This window comes from Dipodomys merriami, unplaced genomic scaffold (genome assembly GCF_024711535.1).
Source record: "Dipodomys merriami isolate MVZ:Mamm:240054 unplaced genomic scaffold, mDipMer1.0.p SCAF_7, whole genome shotgun sequence".
NCBI lineage: Eukaryota > Metazoa > Chordata > Mammalia > Rodentia > Heteromyidae > Dipodomys > Dipodomys merriami.
Window position 1 is genome coordinate 23978379 of NW_027206290.1, and position 18911 is coordinate 23997289.

Here is an 18911-nt window from a genome sequence, read left to right on the forward strand (position 1 = left end):
ATCATTTGGATGCCAACATTAAGTCAATTTTGAAAATGTGACATTGTCTTTAAGACAACAAATAAGCAACCAAATGCTCGTTGCTAAATAAACTTGATACAGGAGAGCACAACGCAGTTAAGACCATTTTTATGCTTTCCTCTACTTTATTCATATTAAGAAAGTCACATCGCACTTCAGAGAAGAGCACTTCACCATGGTGCAGCTTAATCATGTGCTCCTTCTGCTCCCATGGAGTTTTGCCCACAACAACTCATGCTATCAATGCCACACAACTGTCACTCACCTGCCCTTGACCCCTTGGGAAATCAAGAACTCACATTGATGCTAGCCAAAGTAAAGCAGGGTCTGGAGATTGGTTGATGTAACCCCATCCTCTCTATGACAAGGACTATCTATCGCTTGCTCTGGGTTAAATGCTGTAACGGAGCAACAGATCCGGCTGTATAGTATTGGGTAACAAGAAAGTTTGCATGGAAGCCAAGTTGTCATCGGTGCCCTCATGTTCAAATGACAGCAGAGGCTCACAAGCTCACTGAAGGAAATAAGTGAATCTCCTCGAAAAGGCATGAGCTTAAAACCTATTGGTGAGGACTCAGCCACTGGATTGTATTGTGTTTAGAAAGAATCAATTACAGAAGGTATATATACCTTTGGGAGGGGTGGATCTCTGCTTACTGAGACAACGATTCAAATCATTCTTTCTTAAGTGTTTGTTGTTACTTGTTTTAACTTCCTGGGTTTTTGGTTTTCTTCTCTTCTTTGGCACTGGGGATTGAACCCAGGATGTTGTCATCAGTAGGCAAGTGCTTTGGCACTGAGCTACACATTCCAGACGTCAGGTAGTTCTTTGGAAATGCAAGTGATGTTACATCAAAGTGCACATTCATCTAAACTTAACCTAGGCACTTGGGGCTCACGCCTAGAACCTGAGCTACTCAAGAGGCTGAGATCTGAGGACTGTGACGTGAAGCCAGCCTAGGCAGGAAAGTACGTGAGACTCTTTCTCCAATTAACCACCAAAAGCCAGGAGTGGAGCTGTAGCTCAAGTGGTAGAATGCTAACTTTGAGCAAAAATGCTCAGGGACAGTGCCCAGGCCCTGAGTACCAGCCTCAGTATTAGCATACATACACAAAAAATGTTAGTTACTAGGAAGAACTCAAGGGTCCCACATCAACACCCACATCAATGACTCTTCTTTATCTGAAACTTGAGCACAGCTGGGCTTTTGGTGTTGGCTCTAATAGTGCCTGAGATTCCCCAGGAGGCTTGAGGAGGTGAAGAAACTGTCCCCATCCTGCCACAGAACCCAGTGGGACCCTCCTGTGGTCAACCCAACATCCCCAACTTTCAGACAGCGACATCCCCCCCCCCTCCGGCGCACACACACACAAATGTGTGAGGGCACACATATTCCTGCTGCTTTGGAAATGCCACGCTGTTAGCTAAAGGGCAAATGCAGTTTACTAACAAGAGGCCTGATTCTAAGAAGTTGCAAAGGAGGAGACTGCCTTTACCCCCTCTTCCTTAGAACATTTACTTTAGAAGTTTCCATGTGCATACCCTCTCAGCTCTTTCTCCCCATCTCTCCTTTTCCTTTTCCCTTCTCTCCTCTGCATTTGAATCTGTAGATTGCAGTGGATAGACTAGACATTTGAACAATCCTCTCAAACCCATCTCAAAATATCAAACAGGAAAGAAATAAAACACTACCAACTTAATTTATCCAAATAAATAAATCAGATAAATCAGTGTTATTCCTAAGACCAAAGCCAGATAAAATTGCTAAAACAAACAACAAGAAAACGTCAAGCCAATGTCTTTGATGGACATAGATGTAGAAAATGCTCAGTAAAAAAAATGAGCAACCTTAGCAGAATACTATACTCTATGATGAAGGAGTCTCTGTCCCTGAGGTGCAAACTTTTACCTATGTGAAGTCTTCAGTTTGTTAAACCACACTAAGAGAATGGAGGATAAAAACCACGGGGCAGGTGGAGGTGGGGGGAGAGCAAGGATGGTAAGGGAAAACAAAGGAGGAGGCAACAATGCTTGATAAGAAATGTACTCATTACCTTGCTCATGTAATTGTAACCCCCTGTACAGTATTTTCACAATAAAAAATACTTATTAATAAAAAACCATGTGCCATCTCATATGATATAGGAAAAGCATTTGACAAAATTCAAACCCTCTTATGCTAAAGGACATTTAACAAACTGGGAATGGAAGACTACCTGGACATACTAAAAGTCATATCTGGCAAGGTGAAGAAGCCAACATCATGTTTAATAGTGAAAACCCAAGGAGACAAGAATGCAGGCTTTCTCCAATACCCAGAGAAGAAACTGAGAAAACAATCTCCTTACAACATCATAAAAAATAGAATAACTTTGAAATAAACTTAGCCACATAAACGCATGTGTAAAAAAATAAAACAACTACCAACATTTCTCACAGTAATTAAAGATGACACATAAATGCAGCTATTTTCTCCTTTCTATGTATCTACAATTGATACTATCCTTGTTGATCAAACAAAGCTTCAGACATATACTTAGCTGGTTTAGCTGTGGCCAGTCATTTATACATTCATGCAATTACTATAGAATGAAGAATGGCTGAAATATCAACCTCTAGCAAGAAACTAGCTGGGTGTGCTTTATGTGGAATACAAACCATGAATGGGCAAAGTGAAGAAGAATGAGAAGTGACTGCAGATACAGAATCTGAAGACAGAATTTGTTGTGCTTTGCATCTGAAATATACCCCCAAAGGCTCACGAGTTGAGGGTTTGATTCTCAATGCAGCAGTGTTGGGGATGGGGCCTTTATAAAGTGCTTAACCTACTGATGAATTCATAGCTTCGTGAGCCACTGGGGAGTAGTAGACTCTTTAAGTGGAGCCCAAGTAGAGGAAAGAAGAGCCCCAGGAGACATGTCCTGTTTCCCATCCTCCCCTCCAACCACTTCTTCTCTCCTTTTCTACCTCCAGGCTGACAGGAAGTGATTAGATTGTTCACCACATTTTTTTTTTAATTAAAGGAGTAGAAAAGTTACCTCCATGTTTTTTTTTTTGACTATGGAAAAAGACCTGGGATTGGCTGTTGTTGGTGGTGGTATAGGAAGTAGGGGGTTGTGGTTGCTGCTGTTATTATTATTGTTTCATTTTAAGAATGTGAGGTGTCTTCTGTGCTCTGTCATACCCTTCTACCATGATCCTGTACCTCAACAAAGGCCCAGGCAGGATGGAGACCACGGATTGAAACTTCTGAAATGGGCTGAAATACATACTCAATAAAGGTCCGTGGGCTGAACCCAGCGAGACATGTGCCCAAAAGAAAGGATTTTAGGACACTGCAGATGGAAGACTCAAAGATTAGAACAGCTCACGTAGAGGTGTCAGGCATGGCTTGCGGGATACCATTTGCTCACATTGGAAATTATCCCTGGAGCTAGTTCAGAAGTGAGAGGAAGTTAGAGCAGATTTGATCCAACAGAGTCAAGTTCAACTTTATGCAATAGCATGAGCTCATAGTATAGTCAATCCCAAGTTTTCCCCATTTCTGTGTCGTTTTTGCTCAAGAATCGTATTCCACTTGCAAAGTAACTTTTCCACACCATATGATTATCTGAGATTATGTTGATTGCTAAAAGCCTTTGAAAAGGAGAGATGAGGTCCTATTCTTTTTTTTTTTTTTTTCTGTAAGTCATGAGGCTTGAACCCTGGGCCTGGGTGCTGTCCCTCGGCTCTTCAGCTCAAGGCAAGAGCTCTACCACTTGAGCCACAGCGCCACTTGCAGTTTTCTGGTGGCTAATTGGAGATAAGAGTTTCATTGACTTTCCTGCCCAGGCTGGATCCTCAGATCTCAGCCTCCTGAGTAGCTAGTTTAAAAGGCATGAGCCACTGGCACCTGGCAAGGTCTTGTTCTTGAGATGCAAAGAGGTTGGTTGTCCTTACTTCCTTGAACGAGGAGACCAATAGCAGGGGTGACACACTCTGTGATGTAAGAAACTGGTTTCCAGACTTTTGATCTCATTGTCTTTTATGTCATGTGGGTTTCCATAGTTTCTGTCCTCTGAAGCAAGGACTGCAATGTTAACCACAGGCCTGAGCAGATCGGAAGGGATAAAGAACCACAGCTTCTCCCACTGTCTGGTCTGATAAGACAGACACCCTGAAAGAGGCAAGATGGCATGCGCAATGACAGTACTGGGCAGGAACGTTTGTTCCCTCCTCCCCTGCTCCTGACTCAGCCTGGAACAAATCAGACAGGACCCTTTTCGAGTCTTTAACAAATCCTCCCAGATATCTCAAAGTCAAAGCACATATCTCCCACTTAGACTCCAAGACTCATGAAAGTAAATATTGTATAACCAACTTAATAGTTATTTATGTGCTTGGGGCAAATTAAAATCTATACATGAAAGATATTTTTAGCTATTAAAAATTTTTCTCACATGACACATCCTTGTTATAGATATTGGTTGACTCATTAAAAAAAAAAGCCTGGAAGGAAACACAAGCTCCATTTTTGAAATTCTCCCATGCTACTTTGTTACTCATTCTAACTACTCCACTATTTCCAAAGTTCCAGTTCCAAACTTTATTAAGGGGCATTTTGCAGTTAGCAATACTTTTTTTTTAAAGCATAATTATTTCAAGTAATAAGGAAATTGATAACATATTTGGGTTTCATAAGCAGATGCCATTGTTTCACAGAGAACTAGTATTCAAAGAATCATCTTGTTACTAGGGAGTCAAAGAGCATGGAATAGTAATCATGATGCCATTTGTGCTAGTACCAGGAAACTAATAGAAAGGACTGCCTTCACTTATAATCATAAGAAAAAGACACTGATGTCCTTGAAGAAGATACTTAATACTATCATTATGGAGTAGAAAAACATCCATCCTTCTCCAAGTATTTTCAGTGATCTCAAATAAGTTTTAGAATAGAGGATGTATATAGTGACTTCTGTTTTAGAGCTGGTCATAGCTGCTAACATCCTGTAGCAGTCTGCTAGATTATGACATGCTCTCAATGTCTTTCTTATAATTACAACTGATGTAGGTCATGCCATTCCTGTTTTCCCCAATTTGCTGTCAAAGATACTGGGGACCCAGGTATTAGTCCCGTGGATGGTCCCTCACCTCCTTTTGTAACTGTGAGGATGACAGAATTGTTTACCAACAATACTGACTGCGTATCTGCAGAACCTCATGTTTAATTTCCAGCAACCACACAAAGCAAAACAGAACCAGAATTTAGGCCACTTCTGATTGATTTGCAGGAAGGTTAGCTGAAAAAAGGTTATTAGAAACCCCAAGTGATTTCTCAGGACTGGTTGGAAGATGAAATAATCATTCCAAGTGTGAATGCCCAGTTTGCCAAATGTTAATCCTAAAGTAGAGCTCCCTTTGGTGTCCAGCTATTGTTATTTTGATCTCAGTGTCTCTGAAATATACCAACAGTACCCAAAAACTCTTCTTCCCACAGTCTCCAGACAAAGGCTTGGAAATGGCAAAGTCTGAAACTTAACATGATCTGGGTGCTGGTGGCTCATACCTGTAATTCTAGCTACTCAGGAGGCTGAGATCTGAGGATCGTGGTTCAAAGCCAGCCTGAGCAAGAAAATCTGTGAGACTATTACCTCCAATTAACCATCAGAAAATCAGAAGTGGTGTTGTAGCTGCAAGTGGTAGAGCAAAAGAGCTCAGATACCCTTCCCAGGTCCCAAGTTCAAGACCCATGACTGACAAAAAAAAAAAAAAGAAATATTTCTCCTATCTATCTCTCATAGTGTAGATGGTGTCTGCCCTTTGCAAAAGGTTGTAGTCAATCAGTTGATGGGCAAATCATACATGTATATTCTAAATTCTCACGCAACTATTAAGCCTGCCCTACTAATCTCTTAGCCAATACCTATTTGCTGTTTAACTATCTACCAAAAATTTATGCAATTGATAGGGGATGCGTAAATTGTTAAGAGAGGGCTGGGAAGGTGGCTCAGTGGTACAGTGCTTGCCTCACATGCATGAGGCCCTGGGTTTGATTCCTCAGCACCACATAAGCAGAAAAAGCTGGAAGTGGCACTGTGGCTCAAGTAGTAGAGCGCTAGCCTTGAGCTGAAGAGCTGAGGGACAGCGCCCAGGCCCAGAGTTCAGGCCCCACAACCTACACACAAAAAATTGTTTAAAAGAACCAAAATAACATTATTTGTGAAAATATTTGGCATTCTCTAAATGCCTAAGCACCTTTTAAACATACTCTTCTCTCACAGAATTTATCCTCCTTGAACAAATAAAACGCCACAATATTAATACTAGTAACTGCTACCACGTTACTAGTAATTCTCATTCTTACCACATTATTATTTATGACTGATAGTGACAATTATGTAACAGTTTAACTTACAAACTACTAGGTAGACCAATACTCCTGTTTTCAGCTATTAAAATAGAAACCAGAAGGAACTAGGTGGTCGCAATCCACAAGTATAACTTAATCTCTTCAGAGTACAGGTCAAGGCCTTGCTTGGATCTGTGGAGTAAATTCAGTCTTTCCATTGTCACTTTCATAAAGAGTGCATGCTACACCTTGAAAACAGTTGATTTCTTGATTATAAGGCTCCATTGCTGTTGACCTGTGTCTACATGAGGGCCTTGGGGGAAGATGAAGGAGGAAAGGAGTGGGGACGTGGGAGGTAAAGCAGGTGAAGCATCCTTAGAAAGTGTGCTTGCACCTGCAAGGAGGTGGAAGAGTGAAAGCTGGATGGAGCTGCACGGACGGGAAGAATGGAAGAGCAAGTGTGCACAGAGGAAATGCGAGGAAGACTGCAGTCACCATACCCCTGCAGTGCAACAAGCAGGCCTGGAAAACCGAAACATTCATCCCGCTCATCTTCTGCTTCTGAGTCCAGCCTCTGAGCCCAGCTTTCCCCACAGACCTCATCTTGGAGTCAAGCATGGAACCAAGTGTCTGGCCAACTCTAAAGATGTACGTGACCTGTCTACTGTAAGTGGAAGTGTAGAGGGAAGAGAAAGATTTCTGTGGGAAGAACATGGGTTAAGTGGGGACAGGGAGAAAAAAAGGAAACAGTCATACTTTATGAAGTGATGGAGGCCTACAATCACTGGTGTGTGTGTGTGTGTGTGTGTGTGTGTGTGTGTGTGTGTGTGTGTGTGTGTGTGTGTGCGCGCGCGCACACATGCATACACCAGTGCTGGGACTTGAACTTGGGGTCTAGGCACTATCTCTTGGCTACTTTGATCAAGGCTGGTGCTGTACCACTTGAAGCCACAGCTTCACTTCTGGCTTTTTACTGGTTAATTGGAGAAAAGAGTTTCCCACCCATTTCCTGCCGAGGCTGGCTTTGAACCACAATCTGTAGATTTCACCCTCCTGAGTAGCTAGGATTATAGATGTGTCCCTACAAAACATGAAAGGCCTTCAATAGGAGTTCTGTCTTTCCTTCACCCAACACATTCTTATACATACAAACAGACAGACATACACACACACACACACACACACAACACAACACATCATGCACACACACACACACACACACAATACAACACAACCTTGCAGAGCAGAGTCTGTGGCATCCCCTTTTCCCTGGCTGTTGTTGTAAGGTGGATAACCCACCAACTCCTCTCCATCAACTCTCTGAGCTTTGGTCCCCTGCCTGAGCTCACATGCCTTCATCTCCTCTGTCCTCTCCTTCTGGGACTCACCTTAATGTGTATCTGATGCAACCTAACCTGTTAGGTATTTGTACAGATTCAAGTTTCTGTTACATGCCCTAAACTTCTTTTGGGTTCTCTGTTTTTACTACTGGTAATTAGCCACTCTTTGCATCATACATACAACATACACACCCCTACACACATTCACACATGCCTATACACACATACACACTATACACATATATACATATATATTTCTACATACCTACATACCCCTATGCACTTCGCACAAATACATACACCTACGTATTAATACCCACAACACAAATGCATGCATCCCCCCACACACATCCTACACACACCACAACATGAATGTGTATGTTCATATTCGTACATGTAGACAAATGTACACCAAGGGAAGCCGCAAATGCTCACACCCTGCCTCGTTCTATGCCCTTACTATCCTCTTTGTCATCTTGATCTAAATGTGACCCATTTGACGCACTGGCTGATTTTACAGCTCCGTTGAGTAGCATTTTTTAAGGCTCATTACTGGGCCTAAAGTGATTTGCATCGCCTCCTACTCTGAAATATAAGCTTTTTAAAAATAAAGTCCCTCTATAAATAGGACCGCTCTGGAATTACACGTGGCACATAATTAAGTGGTACACGTTTAAGCACTCAGCTGTTCCATAATTCTGCAGGACTTCATGCTGCTGCACTAAATTCAGCAACTACACTGCCCTTATTCTGGGCAACCACCACACAGGCTGGGGAAGAAGATAGCGGTGGATTGCGTTCATCTGGGTGTGGTATGAATGAACCATTTCTGGGAGCAAAGAGCTCCACACCAAAGGATGTTTTTTTTCTTGCTTCCACTCCAAATCCCTGAGAGGCATCAGTGTCTAGAATCTCCATGGCCTGCTGCCCTCTGATGACCTGAGCTGACCTTTCCCCCTGCTTTCCAAAGAAGCCCGGGCACCTGTGGAACAGCATCAGCTCTTGCAGTTTCTTCCTGGGCAGGAAATATGCACATGGGGATTTTTGTTTGGTGGTTGCTGTTTTGTTGTCTTTTGGTTTATCTTTGGCAAGTCCAGGAACTACAGAAGAGCAAATAACAGAGAGAAGAAAAAAGAGGTCTAAAGTCTCTTACCTGTTCCAAGCCTGCAGCTCCCCCAGCCCCTGCTGAGCGCCAGCCCCAGTTACTTTAGTAGGCTCCAGTGTGATTGCATCAGTATTGAAAGGGCACGAGAAGGGGATGACAGAGGGAGAGCTGAGAGGTAATCTCTTCTGAAAGAGGCCAGACGGTATCTCCTTTCCTTCTCCAATAACTAATTGCTCTGGGCTCTGGGACTGAGTGTCAAAGCCTCAAGCAAGCCTTCTGTAAGGCAACAGCTAGGGTACAAAATAAAGGAAGAAATTACTCTTTATTAGCATACACTGATCTGTTAAATGGCAAAAACATTCAATACATAACCTAAAAAATAAGAAATGTGAGAGAAGGGGTAAAAGGGGGAGAATGTTGAAAGGGAACACATTAATCAAGACGATCTGTTTTCATAAATTGCTTTGTTGAATGGCAACGCCTTTCTACACCAACTTAAAGATAACAACATGACTATGTTAAAAATGAATGATACAATATGTGGGTAGCGGTGAGAGGGAAAAACTGGAAGAGAGCTAGGGAAGGATGGGGATACTGTTCAAAAAGAAATGTACCCATTATCTGACCTATGTAACTGTAACCCCTCTGTACATCACCTTTACAACAATAATATATGTAAATATTTAATGAAAAAGAAACAGCAAATGAACAGCCTCATAAAAAGATAACATTTAAAATAAAGAAGAAAGGAAGAAAGAGAGAAAAGACAGGAAAAGGAATGCAGAGGTGGTGTGTATATGTTGAGGAAAAGATAATAACATGAGGAAAAATAGAAAGTTGATGAAAAAATTAAAAATGGAAAAGTAGAATAGAAAAAACAATAGCCAAGCACCACTGGCTCATGCTTTTAAGTGTAACTATTCAAGGGGCTGAGATGTGAGGATTACCATTTGAAGCCAGTTCAGGCAGGAAAAGTCCATGGGGCTCTAATCTCCAATTAACCACAAAAAACTGGAAGTGAATTCAAGTGATTGAGTGCTAGCCTTGAGCAAAAGAGCTCAAACACAGTACTTAGGCCCTGAGTTCAAGCCCCAGAACTGACAATAAATATAAAAAAAATAGATAGATAGATAGATAGATAGATAGATAGATAGATAGATAGATAGATAGATAGATAGATAGATAAATAAGCTGGGTGCTGGTGACTCACACCTGTCATCCTAGCCACTCAAGAGGCTGAGATCTGAGGATCACGGTGCAAAGCCAGCAGGGGCAGGAAAGTCTGTGAGACTCTTATCTCCAAATAACCACCAGAAAACCAGAAGTGGTGCTGTGGCTTAAGTAGCATGCTTGCCTTGTGCTGAAGATCTCAGGGACAGTGCCCAGGCCCAGAGTTCAAGCCCCACGACTGACAAAATAATAATAAAATTGTACTGACCAAATAGTTGTCCAATCCTCTGAAACGAAGACCTCGGCCTTGTTTGCTATACCAAGAGAAGGGATAAAAGTGGACGCATTGGCTTTGTCAACAGCGCTGACTTGGGATCATTGTAGGAAGGTCCTTGCTGTGATCAAGGTCCTTGATCAAGATTGAGAAATAACTATATATATTGCTGTAGAAAAAAATATAGCAAGTTCTGTCCTCAAGATGGACACAAGGCTACAAAAGAAGTTAGAGAGCATTTAATGCAATCTCTTAATGAAAGAATACTCTCCAAACGTTCAGCGACATAACTCTGCTTCAAAGAGCAAGGGAGTTATTGTCACAAAAGGTGCTGTATGGGCCTACTTTCACAGAAAAATGAGGGGATAGAAGCAAAGCAAATAGGAAAGGAGAGAGAGGAAGCAATGACTAGAATGGTAATTTGAGAAAGCATGCATGAATGAAAAAAGATTATTTTTGAAAGGATGCCAATATTATGACTCTGGAAACAAAAATAAAAACAAAAATCCAGAAAAACTAGAAATGAAAAGATGATATAGAAAAAATATCTACCCAGGGAAAGAGACATGGGGGAGAATATCTGTCATCTAGTAGTGCTCTCTAATTTTATTGTCATATTTCTCTGATGACTTCTTTGCTGTCTTCTGCAAAATGGAAGTTTATTGTTTGGTAGCTGCTTAATTGTCCTTATTGCATCATAATTCTGAAAGCATTCTTTTTCTTTTATTTTCCAAATGCAGTTACCATCTCCATCTCCATAGCCCAGCTCTGGATGTAAAAATGATGAGGTTAAATTTGTGATTCTTCTGTCTTACATGGTCATTACACGGTTGGAGATACAGTAATTGCTTTTTTGTTTTTTGAGTTGTTAGTGTTTTGGTGCTATAAATAAACTGGATGTTCCGTAGTTGTTCATAAGCAACTTCCATATGGGGTCCAAAATTATAGTCATTTTGACTTGATGCATAAATATGCATCGCCAACTTCTGAAATCTATTTCAGAGGGAGATGTTATCTCCTGTTAATGTGTCCCTAGCCACACGTTCCTGAATTTCAACAGAATTTCAAAAATCCTATTCATTAGTATTTCTGTGGAGTACACTTAACTTTATAGAAAAAGTATTTTTGCTTACTTACTCATACAAAAGATTAAGATAAAGGTGAAAATAATAGCTATGCTAAAGTGATTTTAAAAATGCGTAGGGCTTTTTCTTTAAAAATAAAGTTTGGTTTTTCTATCAGAAATCTTTGAGCTAAAGATATATATTCATAATCATATCAATATATCGATACATACATGTACATATATTTCTTTCTATCTTGAATGGACTATTAGACATAAAAATTATACAGAAAGTTCATGTGCAGTTGAATATTGTCTGTGATTTTTAAAAATATTTCCTAGTTACTTTCATAATAGAAATTTTCATCACTAGTTGGGTTTTGCTGAGACTAGGGTACTAGGATTTGGAATCAGAGTTTTGTGCCTTCTAGGTAAGCGCCCTACCACTTAAGTCACACCTCCGATCTTCATCATTACATTAGTTTTTTTATTGTTGTTATTGATACTTGTTTTGGTTTTTCATTCGGAGGGTTTGTTTTGTGGTTGGTAGTGGTGGTTGTGGGTTTGGTTGTGTGTGTGTGTGTGTGTGTGTGTGTGTGTGTGTGTGTGTGTGTGTGTGTGTGTGTGTGTGTGTGCATGCCAGTAGTTGGGCTTGAATTCTGAGCCTCATCTCTCATCTTTTTGCTCAAGGCTGACTCTCTGCCCCTGAGCCACACCTCCACTTCTAGCTTTTTACTCGTTAATTGGAGATATGAGTCCCCTGGACTTTTCTGTCCAGGCTGACTTCATACTGTGATCCTCAGATCTCAGCCTCCTGAGGGGCATCACAGGCAAGAGCCACTGGCTCCCAGCTCAACATTAGTTTCTAATTTTAGACTTCATCATGTAAAGCAAAGCATATTGAAAAAAATTAAGATTAAATCCTATTCCAAAGTTAATTTGAAACCTAAAAGGAGAAAAAAATTCTCCCTACCAAATCATAGTAAACAGCAATGACAGTTGTCCCTTTCAAAAGGTGTAAGAAACTCACATGAATGCTAACGCTCTGTCATGTAGTCCTCAGACTGAGCTAGACATCTCTGATCATTTTGGGGATAGTCCCTAACGCTTTATCCCTGTTAAACACTGAAAAATTTTCAGGTTAGAAACTTCATACTACTGACAACTACTCTTTTTCAATAACAATGACCAAAAGCAAGTAAAAGTCAGTCTTTCCCACCTAGACACTCGATGTCTTTTCCTTTTGTTACCTTTTAAAAATTTCTGATACCTCTAAATTGGAGCTGTAATTTAAGGAATGGGTCATGACTACTAGAAGAATAAGATTAACTCACCTTACTATGGATGCATTTTACTATTAACAGTAGAGCTAAGCTGAAAGAGAGACCTCTCTTTCTACTTCTCTCTTCCAATTTTCTCTCTCTGCTCCTTTTTCCAAATTTTTGCAAGATGTCTTTCTGCTGGGCAAGCTTTGGTGTCTTCATCTATTTGGCCTGTGATGTTGTTCAGTTTCTTAATCTCATTGGTTTTCCTTGACTTCAAATAAGACTACAGTCTATGCATTAGTCAACTTGGTGTGGTTTTCCCTGCGTAGACCACACATTCTATCTGTGCTTTCATGGTGTGGAAGACATAAGGGTCTCTTTTACCAAGGCAGTGCTCCTGTTTGTGAGAACTCTACCTTCATAAACTAATGACCTCCCCTAACTTCCATTTTATTGGAAGTTAGGATTGCAACATATAAGTTAGGTGGAGGGAAAAAGGGTACCTAAACATTCAGACTATAGAAGAGGTGTTCAGGAAATTGAAACACCCTATTTCTTTTTACAAGCCCAAAGACCTTCCCAGTTAGCCTGCCTGGTGTTGGCTGACACTGCTCAATCTTTGTTAGTTTTGAGATGAGCAGAGCTCCGACCCCTCCCCCCTCCCCAGCTCATTTGACACCTGTAATGTCTTTCACTGGGTCTGGGTGCAGCCCAATCACTCTGGATTCTATGTCAGGAATTTACACCCGATAGAGGTTTTGCATGCATGCTACCCATCAGGCAGTGGGCACACAATGAAGAAAAAGGCCTTTTGGGTGTGTCAGATGCCACACATCAGATGCCTCGGAAGAGGCCCTCATGAAGTTGGGTCTCTTTAACTTCAATCCCAATGAGGAAGAAGTGATTGCATTACAGCAAAGAAGACATCTATCTTTCAAAAGCAACTAGATGAACATCAACCAGCATCTGACTATACAGCTAATTTCTAAACCTAATTGATATTAGAAAGCTACAGATAAATATTTACAGTCATGCAGAAATACCCAGGCTATTTTACTAAATAAAGAGAACAGACTGTAAAATAATTTGTGAACAGCATTTTAGAGGGAAGCATATATTTGAATGTATAAAAATATATGATATTAGAGTCTAACATCTAATATTAAAGTTATAAATTTATTTTTATTGTTAGATAGGCACTAGTGGCTCACATTTATAATTCTAGCTATTCAGGAGACTGAGCCCTGGAGAATCGTGGTTCAAAATCAATCCAGGCAGAAATGTCTAGAAGACTCCATTTCCAGGTAACCAGCAAAATACTGGGCTGGCGGTGTGGCTCAAGTGGTAGAGTACCAGCTGTGAGCAAGAAAGCTAAGAAGGGAGTGTGGAGGAGGCCCTCATTTAAAAAGAAATGAAAGTGGGCTGTGAAGGTGGCTCAGTGGTAGAGCGTTTGCCTTGCATGAGGCCCTGGATTCGATTCCTCAGCACCACATAAGCAAAAAGAAAAAAGCCGGAAGTGGCACTGTGGCTCAAGTGGTAGAACTCTAGCCTTGAGCTGAAGAGCTGAGGGACAGCGCCCAGACCCAGAGTTCAGGCCCCACGACCGGACCAAAAAAAAAAAAAAAAAGAAATGAAAGTTAATCTATCTGTAGCAACTACATGGTTTCCTTTATCAGGTGAGAAGAAAAGTATCTCTAATCTCTACTTTAGGCTGAATGAACTTATAGTCTGTTCAGTATCTTTTGTGACCAGGGATTATAAGAAATTATAAAGAATTTCTTTCTCAAATGTAGCATCAGGAACATTTTGTAGACCTCCTGGCTTTTTATTTTTTGTTAAATTTCAGAGCACCAGATGGACATGTAAGCACAGTGTGTTAGAAACATTTACTCCTCCTACTCACGATGTGTACTTAGGGATGAGACTCCACAATTCCCCCTCAGTCTGTATCCTTATCAATGCCATCAGCAAATTCTCTCCAGCCACTCTCATTACAATGGCAGCCAAGCTACTGGCATTTAATTGGGATTGTCGAGACCCTAGCTTGGGTCCACTTGTACCTTTCTTGTATGTTCCACAATTTCTGGGTGTTATTGTCACCACTTTTCACACCTTTATTTTGGCATGAAAACAAACAATACCCTGTTCACAGGATGCTGTTCTGTTAAAATTCTATGCTGCTGTACAGTGCCTTCTTTTACATCTTAATACAAAGTCATAGCCAAGATCGTAAGGAGATACTTTTTATTTATTTCATTCCAAAGGATGCATTGTTCTTTGAAACTAACTTGAAAGGGGGCTAGTATTTTCCCGTGGCATTGTGTAACTCCCATGCTCTCTTGTGAGCTGTGGCTGATACAAAGTTCCAGTTTGCACCTTCCCCTTGTGGATAAACCCAACAAGGGCACTGATCTGAGAAGTCAAGCAAGGATTTAAGGAATGGAACTACATTTTTATGTTTTTACTGTAAATACTACCTGAGGGACTCCTGATGCTTTCTGTGGAATGTATTATACAGATGTTTGAGCATCTGAACTTGTCCTCTTCCCTTTTTTTTTAACACATTTTTGAATCCATGGAACTTTATGTATGGTGTGAGCTATCTATATATGTTAGGAGAATATCTTCTAGCCAGCCAGTCTCTGTACATCCTAACTCATTCAACCCCTTGGGACCCCATGGAGGAAGAGGGTTTTTAGCAGCCTCTGGTACTTTCCCAGAAGCCCTAGTTCAGTGATGGGGATGAGCAATAACTAGTCTGATTTTTCTCAAAGATACCTCTGGTGACCTATAGAACACACATTTATACCACTCATTCTACCCCATGTGTTTATAGAAAGAGCCAATCTTATTGGACATCCCCCCAAGGAAAGACAGTCTGATTAAAGGTGCTAGAGAAATCAATACATTCACATGTTGGCATTCAAGGTTAATGACGGAAGCCCCTAAGTATAGATAGATGCAATGATTTAAGCTTGGCCACAAGCAACTACATCACTGGCAAAACCATGCTAGAAATTGAGTGCAGGAATGCTTTCAGAATTTCAGTCCTGGGTGAGGGGGAGTGCTGGCCATGGTGGCCTATGGCTGCAGTTCCAGCTGTATGGGAAGCAGAGATGGGAGGATCATGGTCGGAAGCTCACGAAGGCAAGAATGATTAGTGACATAGGATTTCAATGAACAAGTTGGAGACCAGGTGTCAGGAGTGGCTTAGTTAATAGGATTAGCTCCTCAGGAGGCTGAGGTGTGAGGATCATGATTCGACGCCAGCCCAAACTGGAAAGTCTGTAAGACTCCTAACTCCCATTAACCAGCAAGAGAGAGAGAGAGAGAGAGAGAGAGAGAGAGAGAGAGAGAGAGAGAGAGAGAGAGAGAGAGAGAGAGAGAGAGAGAGAGAGAAATGGAAGTGGAGCTGTGGCTCAAATGGTGGACTGCCAAAGCTAAAGAACAAGCAAGCACCCAGATCCTGAGTTCAAGCCCCAGTACTGGGACTTGAAACAAAATTAGAAACAAAAACCAAGCTGGATGTTATGGTGCATACTTGTAATCCAGCTACGTGGGATGCAAAGGTAGGAGCATTGCAGTATGAGTTACTATGTGGAAAAACAAAGAAATCTATAAGAGGGCTAGGAGCGCTGAAGGAGAGAAGACTTTCTGCTGGAGCTAGAAAAGCCCAAACAGACTAGCATTCAACCTGAGTTCTCAGTTCAGTGAAGCTGAAACGACTTTCTAGGCTTGACATTGAGCTCTTATTAATTAACTGTGTTAGACTCTTAGACATTATAGTGACCCATTGGGTATCTGGTCTCCCCAGACTTCGCCACTTCCACATCTTTAACCAAAGGTTAAACATAATATTAAATTCAATATGATAACTTATCTCCTCTTAGAGACTCCATGTAAGTGCTTTCTGAAGGCATTTGTTTCATGCATGCAGCCAAAAAAGATAAAACTTTAATTAAAATCAAAACAGAGCTTTCTATGAGGTAGAAATAGATAGAATCCTGAAAGGGGTGACAGTGTGTTCATAAACTTTTGTTGAATGGCAGCTCCTTTGTACAACTACTTAAAGATAATGAATACATAAATATTTGTGATTTTTAAAGAGCTGCCTATAAGGCAGAAATAGAGCATAGATTCACAGGAGCACACAGCACACCAGAGAGTGTGGAGAAGGAGTGTTCTCAGAGCATTAGGCTTGTTGCTGTTGTTGTTTGTTTTTGTGTAGGTCCTGGTCTCAAACTCAAAACCTTGGTGCTATCCCTGAGCTTCTTTGTGTTCAAGGCTAGCACTCTACCACTTAAGCCACAAGGTCACTTCTGGCTCTTTTAGTAGTTTTTATTGGAGATAAGCATCTCACAGAATTTCCTACTGTGGCTGGCTTCAAACCACAATCCTCAGATTTCAGCTTCCTGAGTAGCTAGGATTATAGGTGTGAGCCACCAGCATTGTTTTACGCAGTAAGTTGAAGACAATGATGCCACACACCACAATGTCTACTTTATTGTTCTACACATACATATCTGCACATAAACTCACAGCACTGAATAAAATCCTTTGATTTTGCTGCCTATTAGGGCTGAGTCTCTGTGTGTGCATGTGTAACTCATGACTTTGAGGAACAGGGAGGCACTTCTGGGACTCTGATTATCTAACCCTCCTACTTTGCAGATGCAGAAACTGGGAGTTTGAAAAGTGAATGCTTCGCCCACAGTTCACGACACAGTCTAGTCTAGACATCATGGAGCCTGACTCCCAAGCAGTGCCCTGGTGAGTAGGTTCTGTCCTGCCTGGAACTTAAGTACTCCTGGATCCCTGTAGGAGTGATGTCCTAATTGACTTGAGAAACAATGAGTGGAGCTTTCCAAAAGTGACTTTTCTAGGTCCTTGAGAGAAGTTTGCTAACAAGGAGACCACAGTTTATGTTGTTCACAATAGTACAAAGTGCCATATATTCAGGAAAAAAATAAGGATATTATGCTTCAATAAAGGCTTCTGGGAAAATCCAGAGAAAAACAGATGCTTTATGTCTTAGAATCACAAAGAATGATGGTTTGCTTTCTTGGTGGAATTTTTATAAAGCAACCCATCCAGGGGTGACATTGTCCAGTAAGAAATATATTCTTTACCTGCTTATGTAACTGTAAGCCCTCTTTCCATCACCTTTATAATAACAATAAAAAGCTAAAAAGAAAGCCAGGTGCCAGTGGCTCATTCCTGTAATCCTAGCTACTCAGGAGGCTGAGATCTGAGGATCATGGTTCAAAGAAAGCTCAGGCAGGAAAGTCTATGAGACTTTTATCTTTAATAAACTACTTATTCAGAGAAAACTAGAAGTGGTGTTGTGGCTCAAGTGGTAGAGTTCTAGCCTTGAACACAAAGAGGCTCAGGAACAGCATTCAGGCCCCAAGTTCAAGCCCCAGCACCAGCAAAAGGAAAACAAAAAAGCGAAATAATATGACAGGAAAAATGTAAACAAATAAAAAATTTTAATTAAAAAATTTAAATCCATTTAACAATACTATATTTTCCTTTCCTCTAGAAAAGTATATAAATTGCTTTTAAGGGAAAGCTAGGGAAACTGAAAATAACACATTACTAGAATTCATCAGAGATTTGAATCCTTTTTCAAGATACAAAGATGGAGGAGAGTAAGAACAAATCACAGAACGTTACTCCATACTATCTATGAGTGACATGCTCAAAGCCAGCTAAGGCAGAAATGTCCACAGGACTCATCTCTAATTACCTAGCTGAAGGTGGCAGCTCATGTGGTAGAGTACCAGCCTGGAATGGAACCACCAGATGAATTGGTGTAGGCCTAAGGTCAGCATCTTCTACTGTTACCAAGTTCTCATCATGGGCATTACAGATAGGGTGAATCAAAGAGCTATAAGTAGCTGTAGCAATGATATTCATAACAACAATAAAAATGGCCTTTTTGGTTATTCTTTTTTTTTTTTTGCCTACATGCCAACCCAAAGCTTAGTGACTTTAAAAATAAAAACAAAGAATGACTGGACACTGCTCTCAAAATCACAGCCTGAAGAGATCAGCAAGAGATCAGGCCTTCTCCCCAGGAAAATAATCATGACTTGGGAAAATTTTTAATTAAAAATAATTATTAAAATGATTGAAACATGTCCTTAGGAAATCCAGCCAATAGAGACCCCATCCATCAAGACAATTGATTTGAGTCGCTAAAGTAATGCAAGTGGCTAGCACCTAGCCCTTCCCCTCGCAGCCTAACCTTTCAATGATAGATGCACCATTCAAGATGGGAGAAGTCAAGAGCAAAGAGTCCTTCCTTCTTCCAGCTTCCAGTGGGAGGGTGGGGGACT